The sequence below is a fragment of the Pipistrellus kuhlii genome, unplaced genomic scaffold (assembly GCF_014108245.1).
Source record: "Pipistrellus kuhlii isolate mPipKuh1 unplaced genomic scaffold, mPipKuh1.p scaffold_m20_p_29, whole genome shotgun sequence".
NCBI classification, from domain to species: Eukaryota; Metazoa; Chordata; class Mammalia; order Chiroptera; family Vespertilionidae; genus Pipistrellus; species Pipistrellus kuhlii.
The window spans coordinates 6149393-6169833 of record NW_023425528.1 but is presented as its reverse complement, the minus strand read 5'-3'; the positions used below and the strand labels follow the sequence as shown (position 1 = coordinate 6169833).

The following is a 20441-nucleotide window of genomic DNA, read 5'->3' as shown; positions in this document are numbered from 1 at the left end:
CTATCTTACTCCAGGCAGCAAGGGTTTCTTTTATATTGCATTAAATATGACACAAGCCCACATGGTCCCTTGAGCCCAATGGAAGATGGTTTGGAAGTGTGCTTCCTCTAACTCAGGAATCTTCTAACTTAAGAACTTCTGGTATGAGATAGCCCCATGACCAGCAATCTAGGGACATGTTGGAGGATGCCCATTATTACTGTATATGTCAGCTACTACCAGTCCAGAGATTTACCCCCTGTCTCTGGTTTCTATCAGTTGTGATTCTTAAGAGTTATTTAAATACTAGTGGCCCTGTGCACGGATTAGTACTCATTGAAAGGAAATTGATTAGAAGAAATATTTTATTTTATTTTATTTATTTATTTTTTTAAAATCAGGACTTTTTTTATTTTTATTTTTATTTTTTTATATATTTTATTGATTTTTGTACAGAGAGGAAGGGAGAGAGATAGAGAGTTAGTTAGAAACATTGATGAGAGAGAGTCATCGATCAGTTGCCTCTTGCACACCCCCTACCGGGGATATGCCCGCAACCAAGGTACATGCCCTTGACCGGAATCGAACCCAGGTCCCTTCAGTCCCCAAGCCGACGCTCTATCCATTGAGCTAAACCGGTCCCGGCAGAAGAAATATTTTAATATCGTTATTTGCCCTTTCTCTATAATAGAAGTGTCAACCAAATTCACGATTGACAGTGACAGATCAAAACACATGTGTGTGATTGGCTCCAGTGAGAGCTTTATATATATTGTGCATGAGCGATTCAACTTAGCCTTTTATATAGAGAGAGTAAACTTGCTTAATTAGACCTGCTTTCTGATTTAGCTAAACTTTTTCCAGCTCAGTGAAGCATCCCAACTTCTCTTTCAGGTAATTGTCAGCAACACAGCAGTAAATATCAACACAGAGCAGATTATTATTGCAGGGAGAACAAAGGGTAAAATATTTAACTGCAACAGTATTTGACTATATTCTGTGCAGTGAGAAAACTTGAAGTCATTTTCAAGGTCCATCATTTCTTCTTTTCAGTCGGGTCAAGTTTCTAAGCTTTCTAAATCTCCGTTTTCCAGCTAATGAAAAGAAAATAGGATTCCACCAAGTCTCCTATATAACTACTCCAGGACTTCTGTGAGAATCAAATGAGATGAGGCATGGGAACACACTTCACAGACATTTGTTTAACATGTGAAATATTTTCATATTTGCATCTGGCTATAAAGCAAGTCATGTTCCTGGGCTAAAGAAACTGTAAGACTAGTTGCTAGGGAGAGGAAACCAGGCATTGCTACATGATGTCATTACCCAGCTCTCACAGCGACCATTTCTGGGCTGGCCACGGGGTCTTGGCAGCGTTGGCTGCAATTTGATGGGCTTTGGCTCCCAGGTGGTGGTGGGAGCCAAAGCCCATCATATTGGTGGGGGAAGCCAAGTGTTGCTTTGTCAGCACTGGTTCCATGGTGCTGTTTCTCTGTAAGTGGCCAGTGCACGTCATGACAGCTCCTGCATTGAGTGTCTGTCCCCTAGTGGTCAGTGCACATTATAATGACTGGTTGGATGGGCGGAGGGACCCTTAGCATACTAGTCTTTTATATATGGAGGATAGATTCTTGAAGACTGTTTTTACCCTAAACAGCCAATTGGGGTCTCACACTGTCAAAGAGATCTTGACTTTTTTTTTCCTCCACAGATGTTAACTTTCAGTTTGCTTTAAACACAGTACTTTCCCCCTCTAATTTTTAAGGGAAATCTGATGTTCCAATAACAAGGAAGCCTGTGCTATTTCTCTTGTCTGTCCCCTGTGGCACAGGAAATAGCTTCCTAAGAATACTTAAGTCTCAGGGATAGACACATTATGAAGGGCACCAGGCAGGTAGCTGTCCCTGGGCTCCAGACCTCCACCACTTGTTGCTAGTTTCTGAGGTTTGCAATGTAAGTTCTGAGGGGTGCATGTGGCTGTTAGGTACCTGAGCTAGACTGGTCTGACATGAAAAATACCAACAAGCCATTCCCCATACTCCCCTCCGACCCAACAAATAAACCAAAATCTGGGAAGCTGCATCTTCTAGAAGTGGGTGATTCAACTGTGGCTTTCTTTTTTGTTGTTGTTAATCTTTACCCAAGGATATCTTTCCCATTGAATTTTAGAGGGAGAAGAAGAAAGGAAGGAAGGGGAGAGAGAAAGAAAGAGAGAAACTGAGATCCTTTGATATGTGGGCCAATGCTCTAACCCCTGGAAGCACAGTCCTGGGTCCACTGTGCCTTCTCTTGCTTCTATTATTGCACCATTTAGGGGGATTGAGCTGAGGAAGTAGGGATCCCAAGTCTTAATTCCAATTTATTTCCTAATGTTTGTGATTTTCCCCCCTTCTCCTCTAGTGTCTGACCCTGAGAAGAGGCTATAATAATGATAACAGCAATAATAACTACAGTAAATATCAATGGTTTCTTTTTATCGAGTGTTTACTATGTGTGACATACTGTGCTAGGCATGTTTTATCTATTTTCTCATCACAACTAACCTGGTGAAAAAAAAAAATCTTCCTTCTACATAGAAGAAAATCAAGACTCAGAAATATTAGGTAACTTGCCCACAGCCTAGATTCAGAGTCAGCCTAGATTCCCTCCCAAACCACTACTTTTTTCCACATAATGTTTTCCTAAAAGACAGATGTCTGTCTCTTAACCACATCATGCTGGGAGTCTCCCCTTCTCATCTATAGGAGAAGAGAAACAATTGTAATACAACATTATAAGTATGACAGAGGGTACCATGGGAGCATGATATGATTGCTAAAGCCTGGTTCGCTTTCCCTTCACTATTTCTGGGTTCCTGCTTGGGCTCAGCTTCCTTTATGGCTATTTGCTGCCCTCTGCTGTTCACCTGGAGGAAATCATGGCATTTAGAGAATAACATGGATTTCCTTGGGCTGGTTTGACCTCCAGCAGAGCCTTGTTTTTAGGGCTTGCAGAGGGAAAGTAGATCTGCTGTGAGCAATGGGAAGATTATTCCTTATAAACAAACAAACAAAAAGTTGAGGTTTTTGGGCTTCTTTTCTCTAGAAGTTTCTTGTAATTTTCTAGAAATAACTGGCTTGGGGGGTTTTATACAAGGCAAGATGGCCCTCCTATAGATATATACCTCTTGTTTCCAGGAACTCTGTTTTCCTCAAAGGCACATTCCTGCTTCTTCCTGTGGTTTGGAGGTGGCTGAGTGGTGCTTATCAGGAACCCCATTCTTCCTTGTTTCTTCAATCCTTCTGCACCACCATTTTTGTCCATACTGCTCTTTTCTTCCTCCAGCCTGGCTCTTGATTTCTGTTTCTTGATCTCCCAACTCTTTGCCTTTGGCTCTCTGTAAATACATACATACACACACACACACACACACACACACACACACACACACACACACACATATATATATATATATATATATATATATATATATATATATATATATATATATATATATATATTTTTTTTTTTTTTGTATAAACTTTTCAGCCCCAACACTAGTTCTTCACAGAACAAAGTCCTATCTCTTGCCTGAAGCTCCCTCTACTGGAGACTTCTCTTTCTGTTTGGCCTGCTCCCTACTGTCTCTTTCATTATTTCATCTCTGCTTATGTGAAAATGCTTCTACTTTTCCATTCTCTTGACCTTTTTTCATCATCACCACAACCTAATCTCTTGGTCACTTGTCTTTGGTTCATGGGCTCAAATTTTCCATTACAATGCTAGTCAGCATTCTGAGAGATTTCCAGTGAGGACTGCTTATCCACCCCCATCTTCTCAAGGTTTTGATTTCTAAATTGAGTGACTTCTGTATTTCCTTCTCTTCAGCCATCTGGGCCTTGCCTTCTCCTTCCTCTAAAACTCCTCTGTCTGATATTTTAAGCCTCTATATTCCTTTCTTTGACCCGAATCTCTACTCCTGTCAGCCTCCTCCTTTTCCCAGCCAGCTTATACCACTATGTCCAATCTGGAACTTTCCTTTCACCAGCTCCTGAAAATGTTCACTCCTTTGCCCCTTCCACTGGGACCAGTGTCCAATTCAAGTGCCTAGTGTTTCCTACTAGAGAAAATCTCTCAAGTAAATTATATTTGGGCCACTAAAATGTCATGGTTTCTATTATAATTTTGCTCTCAACGCCTCATGAGGTGATTTCAGGTGGTACAGAAATAAACTTAAAAAAATAGTTAAATGTATTTAACATATATAACAACAGAAACCCAGTGCAGTGAATACAGGATTTCATGGATAGGATAATATAAAGTTTCTCTTATAAACAAATATACTTTAGGGGGAAAATAGACTTATGGATCTATATTTTATACATAATAACAATACAAGTGTTATATGGATAAGACTCTTCTCTCAGGGCTTTCAAAATATCTCCCTCTCTTGGCTTAACTACCTCACTGACCATGTCTTCCTGTCTTCTTCAGTTATTTTTCCTCTATTTTCTGAGATGTTGATTTCCCAAGAGATCTGTTCTGAGCTCACCTTTCTCTTGCTATTCCTGGCATGGTCTCATGTGCTTGCACAATTTAACCAGCAGCCTGTACAGTGATGACCATCACATTCCTATCTACAGCCCAGACTTAGGAGATTCAGTTTCTTTCTTTCTTTCTTTCTTTCTTTCTTTCTTTCTTTCTTTCTTTCTTTCTTTCTTTTTTTAAAAAGAAATTTGCTACTTATATTTATATATAATGTGCCTATTTTAAGATTAAGCTTCTCATAGGCAGGATGAAGATTTATTTTTTAATATATTTTATTGCAGAGAGGAAGGGAGAGGGATAAAGAGTTAGAAACATCAATGAGAGAGAAACATTGATTAGCTGCATCCTGCACACCCCCACTGGCGATGTGCACACATCCAAGGTACATGCCCTTGACCAGAATCCAACCTGGGACCCTTGAGTCTGCAGGCCAATGCTCTATCCACTGAGCCAAACCTGCTAGCACTGGAGATTCAATTTCATGTTGTTACCCAACTTCTCCACCTGAGTATCACAAGCACACCTCAAACTCAACCTGTCCATGTTGCACTCATTATCTTCCTCACCGGCCCTGCTGTTCTTCCTGTGGTTGTTTTGAGAGATGGTACCACTCAGTCATCCCAGCTAAACCTGATAATCATCTCTACCCCTGTATCTGATTCATCCATTAATTTAACACATTTGTCTTAGTCTGTTCAGGCTGCTATAACCACCTGAATAGCTTATAAAAAACATAAGTTTATTTCTCATAGTTCTGGAATCTTAGAAGTTCAAGTCAAGATGCCGGCACGGTTACCTTCTGGTGAGAACCCTCTTCCTGGTTCATAGCCAGCACCTTCTGACTGTGTTCTCATATGGTAAGAGAGGTGAGGCTCTTTGGAGCCTCTTTTCTAAGGCACTGATCTTATCAGGTGGGCTCCACCTTCATGACCTAAATATCTCTTCAAAGGGCCCATCTCCTAATAGCATTATATTTGGGGGTTAGGGTTACATCATATGAATTCTGAAGGACACAGACATACAAAGAATAGCAACATATTTACAATATATGTGCCTTATTTATGCTAGGCTCTGTACTGAGCCCTGGGGTGCCTGAATGAGTGAATACCAGAATTTTTATTGTAGTGGGAAGAGACAGAGGTAAATCAAATAATCACAGAAATAAATGTATACAGGATGGCGCAAAAGTAGGTCTGTAGTTGTGAGCACACAAAATAGTTTATTTTTGTATTATTGTTTATTATTATAATAGTTTCCATACGAACAACTGTAAAGCTACTTTTACCCCACCCTGTATAACTGAGGTAGGTACTCTGAAGGAAAGGAACATGTTTTTGTGAGAGTTTACAACACAAGCTAATCTGGGTTTAAGGTTTGCGAGAGCGTTCCCTGAGGAAGTGACATTTCAACTGAGAGTTGAAGGATGAGTAGAGAAATTTACAAGGAAGTGTAGAATTACTTATAACAGCACAGAATGGCATGTGTAACAGCAGGGCAGCAGGAGAGGGACCCTAGGGAGAATGGGTAACACCGGACCTGAGGGGTAGGCAGGGATCAGATATAGAGGGCTTTTTGGTCATAGGAAGAGGTTTGATGTTTATTCTATGAGCTGAGGAAAGCCAGTGAAAGTTTCTAAAAAGGGGATTAAATCAGTTTGTGTTTCCTCTTGATTCTTTTCTTACATAACTCATTGTTATACAGATGCTCCTCAACTTATGATGGTGTAGAATTCCTATAAGCCCATCATAAGTTGAAAACATCCAAAGTCAAAAAGCATTTAATATAACTAACCTACCAAATGAGCATCATAGCTTGCCCTATCTTGCCTGAAACATACTCAGAATACTTAACATTGGCCTATAGTTGGGTAAAATTATCTAACAATGAATAAGCTGTAGAGTATCAGTTGTTTACCCTTGTGATCACATGACTAACTTGGAGCTGCGTGCTCAATGCCACTGTCCAGTATCATGACACACATCACTAGCCTGGAAAAAGATCCAAATTTGAAATTCGAGGTATGGTTTCCACTGAACGTGTATTGCTTTCACACTATTATGAAGTAAAAAAAAAATCATGTTAACAACCATTGTATGTCGGAAACCACCTGTACTTCAAAATCTGAGATACAAAAAGTCATTCTGTGAAAAATCACCTTTCCACCCATTCCTTCCATTCACATACACTCCTCTACAACTCCACAAGTAAATACCGTAAATACCATTTTTGCTTTTGCATATCCTTCAAAGATTGTTTTGAATACAGTAAAGTTAAAAGTATTTTATTTTATTCCTTCTTAAAACACATATCTCAAAATACTACTGCTTTGTACTACCGTTTTGTTGCTGTTGTTACTGTTTTGCTTAGTATTTCTTAGCCAGCTTTTCATATAAGCCTATGGGAAGCTTCTTCATTATTTTCCACAGGAGAGTGTGTTCTATTGTATGGATGATAAAAGTCAGTATAATAAAAATGGTAACACTTTATATTGCACTATGCTATGCCAGATGATGTTGTTGCAAATTCTTCAGATTTACTAACAAATTTAATCCCCACCATAGTCCTTGTAGGTAGATATTACTATTATCTCCCTTTTAAATGAGAAAACTGATACTGAGATACTAAGTGGAAGACCCAGGATTTGGACCACTGGTATGATTCCAAGTTTTTTTCTGTTAGACATAACACAAGGCTACAACTCTATGCCATTATTTATTCTGTTCCCTATTGATAGACATTTAGGTTGTTTCAAATATTTTGCTAATATAAATAACATTGCACTGTATGATCTTGTACTGATGCCATTTTGCATGTGTGCAAGTGTATCTAGGGGATAAATCCTTCTAAGTAGAATTGCTGAATCAACAAGTGTGTGTGTTTGTAATTTTGATGGATATTTCCAAGTCCATAAAGTTATACCAATTTAAATGCTCAATAGCAATGTATAAGATTGCTTGCTTCCACATAGCCTCACCAGAAGAGTGTATTTCTATTTTTTTTTTAAATTTGCCCATCTGATGGTTAAAAATTATAGTATAATATGTCAATTCAGTTTTAATTTGAATTACTATTTTTGAGTTTCAGTCTTATGTATGTAGTTGTGTATAATATATGTATATTACCACCAGGTGGCAGTAGTCTCATATTTTCACCTTGTCAAGAGATGAGGATACACAATTAAGATTTTTAAATTTAAATTTAAATTAATAATAAATAAATAATCAAATTGACAGTGTTTGTTGTAATTAAGATGCTATGGAATGATGGAGAAGGCAACATCCGTGAGGTTCCAGAAATTTTGCCTGCATGGCTGGGCGGGGGGAGGGAGGGATAGGGTAATACTAATGGAAAGGGAGCACACAAGGAAGGAGCATGTTTTAAAAGGGAGATGATTTTACTTGGTTTGAGGTACTTCTAGCCTATCAAGGATGAGATGTCCAAGAGGTGGTTAGATGGAATATTCAAGAGCTGTTCAGGGGAGTGTGAGATAGAGACTGACTGAGGTATCATTGCTTAAAGCTGGTGGATATAGTCATGGGAATGGATGAGGTGTTCCAGAGTAGCTATGTAGGTGGGGAAGAAATAGAACTTAGGAAAAGGTTGAGGAGCATCAACCTGTAAATAATAGACAGAAGAAGAGTATAAGGAGATTACAGGAATGGTCAAAAGAATAGGAGTGGTTGGTTGTCCTGTAAGCTAAGACAATGGAAATCTTAAAGTAATAGTGCTCAAGAGTACTGCATTGTTTGAGAGTTCTGTACGGTAAGCTGTTAGAGAAGTGGGGATGGGAAGGAAGAAGAAATTAAGGGCCTTAAGGAAGGAGGGGTTAAGGGTGGTGTAGAGCCAAGGGACTGATTTCCAGGCCATCCCTACTCCCTCTTCCTGTTACCCTCATTCCCTTTCCAATACTCCCTTCTCTCTTCCCAAGGCTGTGCATGTTAAGGTGTAAGATGAAGGCCAGTAGTGAGAGGGAAAATTGAAGGTACTAGGGAGAAAAGGGAGAGAATAAGTTACCAGGTGATGAAAACTGCTGGGAATGGAAGCAGTTTATGGAAGATTGAGAATGGTAATGGCAAGAAAGGAGCAAGTGCTACGGGATATGGGAGAAGGAGATAATTCTGGACTGTTTTGGCAATGTTCAATAGAATTATCTGTGATGATGGATATATTTTTTATCTGCTCTGTTCAATAAGGTAGCTCTAGCTACATGTTGCTCCTGAGCAGATGCAATGTGGCTTAGTGCAACTAAGGAGCAAGGACTGACAAATTTCTAATTTGATTAAAGTTTAATGAAATTATTGCAATAAATTGAATTTGAAATAACTACTTATCTTTAGTAGCTACTACAGTAGACCCTTGAACAACACAGGTTTGAACTGTGCAGACCCACTTATAGGTGGATATTTTTCAATAAATATACAATCTGCCCACTAAATCTTTGGTTCCACATCCATGGATTTAACCAATCCCTGATGGAACAAAGCATTTTCAGTCCATAGTTGGGAATTTTTGGATGTGAAGGGCCAACTGTGCGCACTGTTCCATGCCATTTTATATAAGGGACTTGGACATCTGAGAATTTTGGTATCCATGTTGTTCCTGAAATCAATGCCCTGCAGATACCAAAGGACAACTGGGAATCTACAGTTAAAGTCAGATTTTCTACTTCATGGGGGTCGGTGTTCCTAATCCCCTTGTTATTTAAGTGTCAACAGTATATTAGACAGTGAAGCTCTACAACTTCGGTGACTAGCACTGAGGTGGTCCACCTGAAACAAATTTCTGTGCATTTCCCAGCACTGGTCTGTGAAGCTACCCCAATTTTTCGGGGGGTGTGGGGGGAGCTCAGCAGCCTGAGTGAAGGAACAGAACATCTGGCTTGAGAGATCCATCTGAGTTTGGGAGTTTTTAAATAGGGTGAATGATGTGGAAGATCCAGAATAAAAGTGATGTTCAGGGTTTGGAGCAGAGTTTGGTGATCTTGCCACCCAGTTTCCTCTTTTAGAGTTTCCACCCAAGGGCAGGTTACCCAGAAACAATAATGGAATGGGAAATGGAACATCACTTTATTCTTAGCTGAGCAGGCACCCTGTACCTCCAGTGCAGATAGGGCTCCTCTGGTAGACAAAGCTAGAGCTTACACCTTTAGTATTGGCACCTAAATGAACTTCTTGCTTTGTACATACCCCGAGAATCTAAGGTAGCCAGATCTGTAGGGCAGTCCTGAACTATTTCCCACCCACTCGTAGGAGCTGAGAAGTTAGAGTGGATAGGAAGGTGCACAGGCCTAGCTGCCCAGAGTTAGATTATTTTGAGATATTTATGATGAACCTAGATTACCTTGTTTCAAATCCTGATTCTGTCACTTACTAGCTATGTGACCTTGGATAATTTCCTTAATTTCTCTGTGCTTTAATTTCCTCATATCTAAAATAAGAACGACAGTATTTCCTCAAAGAGTTATAATGAGCATTAAATGTATCATGTATGTAAAACACTTAAAATAATGTCTGTTACTTAGTTCACACTATATAAATTTGCTATTATTAGTGTGGTATCTGCTTGCTAATGTACCATGACTATGCCTCCTATGTAATAAAATGTGGTATGAGCAGTTTCTTAGGTTTTCACCTTCAGCAGGCCATCTCTTAGGGGATAAACTAGTGAAAGGGGAGGTAAAAATTTGGTGCAGTTCACCAGGAAGTTGAGGGTGCTAGTTTGAGAGTTCAAGTGATTGGTCATAGGGTCCAAGCTGGTATGGAAAGAGTGGAAGCTAGGAGACAGTTGCAGAACAAGGAGGAAATCCATTGGGGGAGGTCAGAGGCATCAAAGGGCCAGAGGTCACAAAGAAGTCCATGGATATGTGCATCATAGGAATGAGGATATGAAAGCTGAAACACTGGAAGGTTGTTTCTGACCACAGCCAGATAATCCCAACTGAGGCAGGGTGGTTGTGAGGATTGACTGAAACTGGTTGTAGGTAGACAGGTGGAGTGGAGGTTGCAGATCTGTAGAGATTAGGAGGTTCAAGAAGCCATGAGGTGAGGGTGTTGGAAGTGGTGCCTGCATTGATATTGAAATTACCCAGAATGCTGGCAGGAAAAGGCCTAATGTAGACTTATCTGAGATGAATCTGATAATGACCTGAAGGACAGTGGGTGGCAGTGATGAGGAAGAGAAGCTGAAGCTTGAAAGCTAAAAGCAATAATGGGGAGCTAGAGGAATCTTCAATTCCCCTAACCACTGCCACCGCCACCAGCCCTCCGCACAAATCCCCCCCCCCCCCCCCCCCCCCCGCCACCAAAAAAAGCTCTCTGTGAGAATAGGATCAGAAAGAAAAATCTCTGCTCTGAGCAGCCAGAGGGAGAAGTGTCTTCAGGGGAGAGCCAGGTTACCGTAGGGTGAGAAGGTGAAGAGGGCCTTGCTGTGCAGACATGAAAGGTATAGAAGGATTTGTTGATGGTGCCACCAGGTTTGGCGGGAAGTCAACTGAGTATAGTAGAGTGCCTGCACAGCTTCAGCACCTGCAGGACTGGTAACACAATCCACTCTGCACCCCCACCCTGAACGCCCTTTTCTTCATCCCTGTCGGGTTTTTTTTTGTTCATTGCTTGTGGTTCTTTTTATTTCAGCAGGGGTTCTTAACCTGGAATCCACAAATAGAATTAAGGGCACATTAACTTGGATAGGAAAAAAAAAAAAATCACATCTTTTCACTAACCTCTAGCCCGAAGTAATACCCCTGGATGTAGACAATCAGCACACCTGTGTCTTTGTTGTCAGTAGCAATCACAGATGGCTTCCTATCACATTACAGTGGTAGCAGACAGATCAGAATACTGTTTTGTTCCTCACTGCTTTGAAATTATGCTAGTAATTAGACTTGTGGCTATATCTTATTATTGAATGCATTAATAAAGAAACACAGGCGGACTATATTTCAAATCTGTTTACATATTTTGATAACCTTTAATATCATTGGCTTACTTTATAACCCTTTTATTTTATATATTTAAAACATTGTTCTGAGAAGGGATTTGTCCATGTCCCCACGCTGCCAGAGAAGCCCTTAAGAAGTCCTGTATCCAGGCTGCCTGGAAAGCCCTTTTGTTTCACTAGAGGGAGCTCCCGTTTCAGATTTGGGGGACAGTAGCCCCTCAGGCATGGCACTGGGTAAGAAGGTTGTTTTGAATTATAGGCAAATCTCATGGTCTTTGGGGACATTTCTGAAAACTGGGGTGTAAGAACCCCAAAGTTGTTTGATCCCTCTTCTCTCTTGAGTGGGCTTTAAGTTGTTTCCTGGAGTATGAGGGTTGGGATAGAGTCCCTGTGCTAGATTCTAGAACAGTTAAAGCCAGAGCACTTTGGCCAATGATGGCTTGAAAATTGGTCCCAGTCATATTAACCTTAGTTGCATGTTGTACTACCTATTGTCTCCTCCCCATTAGTCCCGTGCCCCTCCTCCCTAGCTAGTGTGAAGCTGTTTTCCTCTTTCACTGGCTTTGCATTTTCACTTTGCTGGTCAGATGAGGGGCAGGGAAAAGGATAAAGGACTCAAGTAGATTCTGAAGACTCTTGAGGGGTTAGTGGGTAAGAGGAAAGCTGGGTAATTTGAAAATCGGCCAAGGCCTGAGCCTTATGCAAGAGGTTAGATAGGTGAGTTTCTGAAATCCTCCCTCCTGAGAAGGAAGTAACGAGCACAGGAGCACTTTGTGGGAGCAGAGGAGTATTTCCTCACCATAATTTTATCAGCTTCCAGGAGACACTCCTTACATCTGACCAGACTGTGGCCCCTCCACTGTCTCTAGGCTTCTTGGTACCTCTTCCAACTCCACAATTTACCCCAAAGTCGGTGTTTCTCTTGGGTGGTTGAAGAACCTAGCAGTTGCTTGTTATTAAAATGAAAATTCCAGCCCAGCCGGTGTGGTTCAGTAGTTAAGTGTCAACCTATGAACCAGGAGGTGATGGCTTGATTTCTAGTCAAGGTACATGCCCAGGTTGAGGCTCAATCACCACTAGGGGACATTCAGGAAGCAGCTGATCAATGATTCTCTCTCATCATTGATGTTTCTATTCCTTTCTCCCTCTCCTTCCTCTCTCTGAAATTTTGAAATAAACAAAAACATCCTATATAATAAAAGGCTAATATGCAAATAGACCGAATGGTAGAAAACCAAACAACTGGTTGCTATAACGTGTGGTGACCACCAGGGGGAACACGCGGAACAGGTGGGCATGGGCAGCAGGAAGCAAGGTGTGGAACATGGAGGGCATCAGCTACAGCAGGATGGTGGAGCAGGTGAGCAAGGGCACCAGACCAAGGCAGGCACCGGTTGCTGCGGGAATGGGGCTGCTGGCAGACAGGGGACTGGGGGCCAAAGCGGGAGGGGCCAGGTGGGGGCATGGAGGATGGGCTGAGACCTGCTCCTGTGCTCACCACAGCCTCGTGGCCCACAGTTCCTTTCAAGGTACATAAATTCATCCACTAGGACCCTAGTATTTTTTAAAAGAGAAAGCATCTATGGAAAGAAATATGTTCTTTAAAAATAAAAACGAAAATTCCAGAGCCCACTCACATCTGGATTCAAGTCTCCTGGGGAAGAACCCAGGAACATGCATTTTCCAAACATTCTCTAAGACGGGTTCTCAAAGTGTGATACCTGGACCAACAGCAGCAGCAGCAGCAGCAGTAGCCCAACTAAACCTGTTAGAAATACAAATTCTCAGATTCCTAATTCTAGGCCCCTTCCCAGACCTACTGAGGCAGAAACTCTGGTGTGAGGCCTAGCAAGCTACATTTTAACAAGCCCTCCAGAGGATTTTGATGCCAGCTCAATTTTGAGGGCCACTCCAGTAGTAGCTCCTGATACAAAATGAAGGTTAAGTTTCATTGTCTAAAATGATCCAAGAGTTGGCCCCCTTGCTGAAAGCTCACCAGAGACTCAGCCAATACTAACTACAAACTGTGCAAGGCATAATAGTATGTTATGTTTGAATAGCACTTTTCTCTAAAGTATCTCCATGCTTCTTTTAGCTTTTCTATTCCTACAGTGCTCCTGAAAGGTAGGGAGGGAGGGCCTAGGATTCCCCTGTGAGAGGGACACTGATGCCTAGAGGGTTTTTGATCCACACAGATGGTCACACAGCAGCATGGTAAGAGTAGAAGCTAGAACCTGGGTCTCTGGACTCCAGAGGTAATTATGCTAGGCCAGGCCAGACCAGGTTCACCTGATAAATTCTTTGCCAGCTCAGGGTCCTCACTTTGTATGAAGTTGGCAGAAGACTGGCTCTGGTGCTTATAGAAGTTGGGTCTTTAAGTTGCCATAGCCACAGGCTGGGTGGCTCTGTCAGCCCCACTGGGCACTTTGAGTGTGAAGCCTGGTCTGAGTGGACTCTCTAGCATCTCAGGATAGGAGGTCAACAAGATGGACATTCCATGTCGACACCAGCTCAGGACAGCCTCCATTTCCTTGTACCTTAAACAGTTCATTCAGTCAAATGCCTGGATGAAGGAAAACCTGACTTGGGATTACACTTCAATGGCTGGAAAAAAATAAATTATACATCCATGGTCATCTTGGGGTTGTGCCACCCAGAGATATATCTTCTGGGCAACTAAGGCTTACAAAAGGTAGAAATGGAGGTGTCTCATTTAGAGGGCACTAAAGATGGGATGGCATTATTTTCAGGAACTAAAAACTTGTCATTCTCTTCCCTATCCCCAAATCTGCACCTTCTTCAATATTCCCCATCCCATTGAGTGGTACCACCTCCCATTCATTACCCAGGCCAGAAATCTAGAGATAATCACTGGCCCTTTACCATTCTCCCTTCCCACTCCCACCACATCCAGTCAGTGATTAAATCCTGTTCATTTGACCTCAAATTAACTTCCACTACTAATATTTATGTTCTGATCAGATCACCCCTGATGTAGTCTATTGCAACAGCCTCAATACTGGTCTCCCTGCCTCCAGTTTTACCTAGTTCAATCAGCAACCAGACTGAAAGCTCTATCCCTTTCTATTCTAACTATGGTCAGAGGACCAGCAGCACCTGGGAGTAAGTTAGAAATGTAGACTCCCAGGCACCACCCTAGATCTACTACCACAAACCCTGTGTTTTAATAAGATCTCAAGGTGATTTGTAAAATTCAAAATATCTAATGTAACAAACAATTCTTCATGAACTGGCTCTCATCTCCTATTTTACCACTCTCTCCCACATTATAGTTCAATGATACATTCAAGTCTTGAATATATTGGGTTGCTCACTTTATTCTTTCAATAAGTATTTATTGAATTTCTACTTTGTGTCAGGCACTAGGGAATAAACAGTGAGCAAAACAGATACATACACTTGCTTTCATGGAGCTTACATTCTTGTAGAAGGAGACAGTAAAGAAATAAGTAAAATATATAGTAAGTCAGAACATGTTAAGTGCCAGAGGAAGAACAAAGGCAGAGTAAGGGTCATAGTGCTGTTGAGTATGTGAAGACGACTGCAATTTTCCCCCCCATTTTTGCATTAAGGTATTACATGTGTATATATTGTATCTTCCCATTGCCTCCCGCACTCCCATATATGCCTTCACCCCCCCCCCCAATGTCTTGTGTCCATTGGTTATGCTTATATGCACGCATACAAGTCCTTCAGTTGATCTCTATCTCCCCCATCTCTCCCTAACCTTCCCGCTGTAATTGTCAGTCTGTTGGATGCTTTACTGCCTCTGTGTCTATCCTTTTGTTCATCAGTTTATAATGTTCTTTATTATTTATAAATGAGTGAAATCATGTGGTATTTTTCTTTCATTGACTGACTTATTTCACTTAGTATAATACTATCCAGTTCCATCCAGGTTGCGGCAAATGGTAAGAATTCCTTCTTTTTTATGGCAGCATAGTATTCCATTGTATAGATGTACCATAGTTTTCTGATCCAGTCATCTGCTGACAGACACCTAGGCTGTTTCCAAATCTTAGTTATTGAAAAATTGTGCTGCTATGAACATATGGGTGCATATATCTTTTCTGATTAGTGTTTCTAGTTTCTTAGGATATATTCCTAGGAATGGGATTACTGGGTCAAATGGGGGTTGGATGTGCTCATGAGGGTAGGGCTTTCATTAATGGGATTAACACTCTTATAAGAAGAGACCAGAGGGATTTCTAGTCCCTCCCAATATGTGAGGCCACAGCAGAAAGTTGGCCGTCTGTGAACTAGGGAGTAGGCTCTCATCAGACCATGAAACTGCTAGTGCCTTGATCTAGTGAGGAAATACATTTCTCTTGCTTAAGCCACCCAACCCATGGTATTTTGTTATGGCATTACACACTGGCTAAGACATTTTTCTACTGGTTTTGCCTGGTCTCCTCTAGAATGGCTGGGATGACTGGAATGGATGGGCTACTCTATCTACATGTCCTTTCATGACAGGGGGATCTTAGGTCAGCATTCCAAGTGGGAATATACAAGTGCTTATCAAGCCTCTGATTGCATTTTTTTTTGATGACGTGCAATTGAACACTGCAAATTACATAGCTGAGCCATGTGAGCCTCAGAGCCGAATCAATATGGGAGGGGAATGCATAAGGGTATGGGTACTGTAATAGTGTGATTCACTGAGAGCCAGTATTGTAACAATCTACCACAGGAGCCGAGATTAGAAGTTGGGTTTAAAATTGAGATGCCCTCTAGATATCCAAGCACAGTATTGCGTAGGCTGTGAGCTATGTGAGCCTGAAGTTCAAAATAAAGGTCCAGACTGAGATATAATGGTTGGAGTCATCATCACTTCCATAGATGGTATTAAAGCCATGAGATTGTTTTAAATCACCTAGGGCAGTGTTTCCCAAACTTTTGACATATATGTACCCCTTCTATAATTTTCGTAACGCTGAGTACCCCTCCTACTCATGAGAACTTAGAATTAGGCGCAGCTAAGCACGGTGCAGTGCATATCCCCACCTAACTCTGGTGCAACGCGTACCCCCACCAAACTCTTCCCGTACCACTGTGGGTATGCTTACCACACTTTGGGAAACACTGACCTAGGGAATGAAACCATATGGAGAAGAGAAAGGCTCTGAATTCTGCAAAGTGACCTTCAGATCATTTAGAGGTCAGGGTGACGAAGAGGAGCCAGTAAAAGCAGACTAAGCAGAAGCAGGCTCTAGTAAGTCAGGAGGAAAATTAAGAGAGAGCAATATCCCCAAAGCCAAGTAAAAAATGTTTCAAGAATGAAAGGAAACATAAGATCAGGCCTGAGAATTAAACCACTGGATTTAGCAATGAAAAAGGTTATTTGTGACCTTGATGGGAGTTGTTTGGTGGAAGCCTGATTAGAGTGGGTTAAGAGAATTAGAAGAAAGGAATTCTAGACAGGGAGTTTAGACAAGTGCTGTTCAATAAAGACATGTGAGCTACATATGTAATTTCAGATGTTCTATAGTCATGCTAAAAAAAAGAAGTAAAGCCCTAGCCAGTTTTGCTCAGTGGATAGAGTGTTGGACTGCAAACCAAAGGGTCCCGGGTTTGATTCCGGTCAAGAGCATGCACCTCAGTTGCAGACGCCTCCCTGGTCTGGGCCCTGGTTGGGGCATAGAGGAAGTAACCAATTGATGTGTTTCTCACACATTGATATTTCTATCTTTCCCTCCCTCTTACACTCTCCTTAAAAATCAATTGAAAAATATCTTCTTGTGAGGATTTAAAAACTTTTTTTAATAAAAGTAAAAAGAAACAGTGAAATTAATTTTAATATATCTTATACCTTATGTAGCTTAATATATTCAAAATATTATCATTCCAATATGATTAATATAAAATTATTACCTGGATATTTTCCATCCTTTGAAATCCAGTGTGTGTTTTACACTAACAGTTTATCTCTTTTTATTTTATTTTTTCATTTTTTATTAAGGTATTATATATGTACATATCTTACCATTGCCCCCCCCACTCCCATACATGCCCTCCCTCCCCAGAGTTTTGCATCCATTGGTTATGCTTATATGCATGTATACAAGTTCTTTGGTTGATCTCTTATCTCCCCCATATCTCCCTCCTCTCCCCACTGTAATTGGACAGTCTGTTGCTTTACTGTCTCTGTATCTATCTTTCTGTTCATCAGTTTATAATGCTCTTTATTATCCATAAATGAGTGAGAACATGTGGTGTTTTTCTTTCATTGACTGGCTATTTCACTTAGTATAATACTATCTAGTTCCATCTAGGTTGCTGCAAATGGTAAGAATCCCTTATTTTTTATGGCAGCATAGTATTCCATTATGTAGATGTACCATAGTTTTCTGATCCAGTCATCTGCTGACAGGCACCTAGGCTGTTTCCAAATCTTATCTATTGTAAATTGTGCTGCTATGAACATAGGGGTGCATATATCCTTTGTGATCGGTGTTTCTAGTTTCTTAGGATATATTCCTAGGAGTGGGATTACTGGGTCAAATGGAAGTTCCATTTTCAGTTTTTTTAGGAAACTCCATACTGTTCTCCACAGTGGTAGCATCAGTCTGCATTCCCACCAGCAGTGCACAAGGGTTCCTTTTTGTCCGCATCCTCGCCAACACTTGTCGTTTGTTGGTTTGTTGATGATAGCCATTCTGACAGGTGTGAGATGGTACCGCATTGTCCTTTTGATTTGCATCTCTCAGATAATTAGTGACTTTGAGCATGTTTTCATGTGCCTCTTGGCCTTCCTTCTGTCTTCTTTTGAAAAGATTCTATTTAGATCCATTGCCTATTTTTTAATTGGATCATTTATCTTCCTTTTATTAAGTTGTATAAGTTTCCTGTAGATGTTAGAGATAACATTTGCAAATATGTTCTCCCATACAGTGGGCTTTCTTGTTGTTTTGTTGATGGTTTCTTTTGCTGTAAAAAAAAAAAAAAGCTTTTTATTTTGATGTATTCCCATTTGTTTATTTTCTCTTTAGTTTCCATTGCCCTAGGGACAGTATCAGTGAAGAAGTTCTTTCAGAATATGTCTGAGATTTTGCTGCCTGTGGATTCCTCTAGTATTTTTATGGTTTCCCATCTTATGTTTAAGTCCTGTATCCATTTTGAGTTTATTTTTGTGTAGGGTGTAAGTTGGTGATCTAGTTTCATTCTTTTGCATGTACCTGTCCAATTTTCCCAACACCATTTATTGAAGAGACTATCTTGACTCCATTGTACATTCATGCCTCCTTTGTCAAATATTAATTGAGTATAGAGTTTTGGATTGATATCCGGGTTCTCTATTCTATTCTTGTGCCAGTGTCAGGCTGTTTTGAGAACAGTGGCTTTGTAATACAGCTTGAATTCTGGCATTGAGATCCCTCCTACTTTATTCTTCTTTCTCAGTATTGCTGTGCCTGTTCGGGATCTTTTTTTTATTCCAGATGAATTTTTGGAGAGTTCTTTCTAGGTCTGTAAAATATGCCATTGATATTTTAATGGGGAGTGTATTGAACCTATAAATTGCTTTGGGTAGTATGGACATTTTAATTATGTTGGTTCTACCAATCCATGAACATGGCATGTTCTTCCATCTATTAACATCTTCCTCTATCTCTTTTTTTAGTGTCCTGTAGTTTTCCAAGTATAGGTTTTTTTTTACCTCCTTAGTTAAGTTTATTCCTAGGTATCTTAATTTTTTTGGTGTGATGGTAAATGGGATTGCGTTTTTAGTCTCTGTTTCTGTAAGTTCACTATTGGTGTATAGAAAGGCCGTAGATTTCTTGGCATTAATTTTTTATCCTGCTACATTGCCAAATTCATTTATTAAGTCTATTAGTTTTTTTGATGGAGTCTTTTGGGTTTTTTATGTACAATATCATGTCATCTGCAAATAAGGACAACTTTACTTCTTCTTTTCCAATTTGGATGCCTTTTATTTTTTCTTCTTGTCTAATTGCAATGGCTAATACTTCCAGTACTATGTCAAACAGGAGTGGTGAGAGTGGGCATCCCTGTCATGTTCTTGTTCTTAGGAGAAATTGTTTTATTTTTTGCCCATTGAGTATGATGTACACTGTGAGTTTATCATATATAGATTTTATTATGTTGAGGTATGATCCTTCTGTTCCCACCTTGTTGAGAGTTTTTATCAGGAAAGGGTGTTGGATTTTATCAAATGCTTTTTCTGCATCAATTGATGTGACTATATGATTTTTTTTATTATAAAATCCTGTTTTTATTTATTTTATTTATTTATTTATTTTATTAAATTATTATCTGTGTACATATTTTACCATTGCCCCCCCCCCTACAAACCTCCTCCTTAGAGTTTTGTGTCCATTGGTTGTACTTATATGCATGTATACAAGTCCTTCGGTTGATCTATTATCTCCCCCAGATCTCCCTCCCCTCCCCGCTATAATTTGACAGTCTGCTTGTTGCTTTACGGTATCTTTATCTATCTTTTGGTTCATCAGTTTATAATATTCTTTATTATTCATAAATGAGTGAGGTCATGTGGTGTTTCTCTTTCATTGACTGGCTTATTTCACTCAGCATGATGTTCTCCAATTCCATCCAGGTTGCTCCAAATGATGAGATTGATGTGACTATACGATTTTTATCTCTCAATTTGTTTGTGATGTATCACGTTTATTTATTTGTGGATATTGTACCATTCTTGCTTTCCTGGGATAAATCCTACTTGGTCATGGTGTATGATCTTACTAACTTACTACTGGAGCCGATTTGCTAGAAATTTGTTGAGGATTTTCGCATCTATGTTCATGAGGGATATTGGCCTGTAATTCTCTTTCATGGTGTTGTTTTTATCTGGTTTTGGTATTAGGATGATGCTGGTGTCATAGAAGGAGCTTGGAAATGTTCCTTCCTCTCAAATTTTTTTTTGAATAATCTGAGGAGTATAGGTTTTAGTTCTTCCTTGAATGTTTGGTAAAACTCTCCTGTGAAGTCGTGTG

The 20441-nt window shown here is 40.3% G+C and overlaps 1 protein-coding gene across 10 annotated transcripts in view; it reads left to right on the top strand.

Moving 5' to 3' along the window:
* TMEM164 (transmembrane protein 164) overlaps window positions 1–20441 on the top strand; it is a 245680-nt gene that overhangs the window by 205744 nt on the left and 19495 nt on the right. The gene's annotated exons all lie outside the window — the stretch shown is intronic.